This window comes from Balaenoptera musculus, chromosome 6 (genome assembly GCF_009873245.2).
Source record: "Balaenoptera musculus isolate JJ_BM4_2016_0621 chromosome 6, mBalMus1.pri.v3, whole genome shotgun sequence".
NCBI classification, from domain to species: Eukaryota; Metazoa; Chordata; class Mammalia; order Artiodactyla; family Balaenopteridae; genus Balaenoptera; species Balaenoptera musculus.
This window is the reverse complement of record NC_045790.1, coordinates 32,320,956-32,322,909: the sequence shown is the minus strand read 5'-3', so window position 1 is coordinate 32,322,909 and position 1,954 is coordinate 32,320,956. Positions and strand designations below refer to the sequence as shown.

Sequence of the window (1,954 nt, the reverse complement as noted above, 5' to 3'; positions counted from 1 at the left end):
TTCAGTAGTGTGGCACATGGGCTCAGCAGTTGTGGCTCATGAGCTCTAGAGCACAGGCTCAGTAGTTGTGGCACACAGGTTTAGTTGCTCAGCGACATGTGGGGTCTTCCCGGACCAGGACTCGAATCTGTGTCCGTGCATTGGCAGGTGGATTCTTAACCACTGTGCCACCAGGGAAGCCTTCATTTCTTTTTTAAAAATACAATTTACTATTCAAAGTACATAAAAATGTACTGTGGGGTTTATAAAAATGCAGAGGTAAAATGAAAGACAATAATAGCACTAAGAATGGGAGAGATCGTTTAAAATATGCTATAATAAGTTTTTTATATTATACTTAAAGAAGTATAATGTTAATTCAAGGAAGACTATGGTAATATAAGGACACGTATTGTAATCCCTATGACAATCACTAAAATAGCTAAAAACCAATGGATGAGTTAAGATGGAATAAGTTTTTCAAATACTTGGTTAATTTAAAAAGAAGGAAATGATGAAAAGAGGAACAAAGAACAGACAAGGCAGTGGTGGTCTTAAATTCAAACATATCAATAATTATTTCAACTGTGAGTGGACTAAAACTACAATTAAAAGGTAAAGATTGTCAAACTAGACAAGTAGGAAACACACATTATATGTTGCTTTCAAGAAATGGCCTTCAAGTATAGACACAGCTTAAAAAATAAAAGGTTGGGAAAATTATACCATGCAAACAGCTAATCAGAAGAAAATTGTAGGGGCTACATTAATATCACAAGAAGTAGAATTCATGATAAGGAGTATTCCCAGAGATAATGGTAGGCATTTCATAACGATGCAATAAACAATTTATTAAGAAAACATAACAATCTTAAATGTGCATGCATCTAATACAAAGCTTCAAAATAATGCAAAAACTGACAGAGCTAAGGGAGAAAAAGACAAATTCCAATTAAAATTGGAGATTTTAATATTTCTTTTCCAGTAATTGATTAAAACATATATATTAAAGATTGTTTTCCAACCAGAGCCCGGCAGAATGACTCCCACAAAGAAGGGTGGAGAGAAGAAGAAGGGCCGGTCCGCCATCAATGAGGTGGTGACCAGAGAATACACTATCAACATTTACAAGAGCATCCATGGAGTGGGTTTCAAGAAACGTGTCCCTCAGGCACTCAAAGAAATCCTGAAATTTGCCATGAAGGAGATGAGAACTCCAGATGTATGCATTGACACCAAGCTTAGCAAAGCTGTCTGGGCCAAAGGAATAAGGAATGTCCCATCTCATGCCCATGTGCAGAAATCGTAATGAACATGAAGATTCACCAAACGAGCTCTATACCTTGGTCACCTATATACCTGTCACCACTTTCAAAAATCTACAGACACTTAATGTGGATGAGAACTAACTGTTGATTGTCAAATAAAGTTATAGAACCACAAAAAGTTAAAAATTAATAAATATATAGAAAACTTGAACAACACTATTAGCCAATTTTAACCTTATTGACATTTATAGAACACTACACATAACAACTGTGGAATTCACATATTTTCCAAGTGTATGTGGAATATACATGAGATAGATCAGCTGCTGAGCCATGAAAGGTCTCAATCCATTTTAAAGAACTGAATTCATACAAAGCATATTCTCTAAAAATAATAAAACAAATAAAAATATGATCTTTCACACAACAAGTCAATAACAAAAAGATGTCAGGAAAATCCCTAAACATTTGGAAGCTAACCAACAAAGTTCTAAATAGCTCATGGATCAAAAAAGAAATTCCAAAGGAAATTAGAAAATATTTTGAACTGAATGATAATGGAAGCAAAATACATCAAAACTTTGTGGAATGCAGCTAAAGCAATGCTTAAAGGGAAATACCTAGAAAAGACAAAAGAAAAATTTAAAAGCACTGATCTAAACTTTCATCTTAAGAAGCTAGTAAAAGAAGAGGAAATTAAAGCCAAA

At 34.2% G+C, this 1,954-nt stretch overlaps 1 pseudogene; it reads left to right on the top strand.

The window, feature by feature from the left end:
- Positions 1–1,018: 1,018 nt before the first annotated feature.
- On the top strand, positions 1,019–1,388 carry LOC118897356 (annotated as a pseudogene).
- Positions 1,389–1,954: the final 566 nt, after the last annotated feature.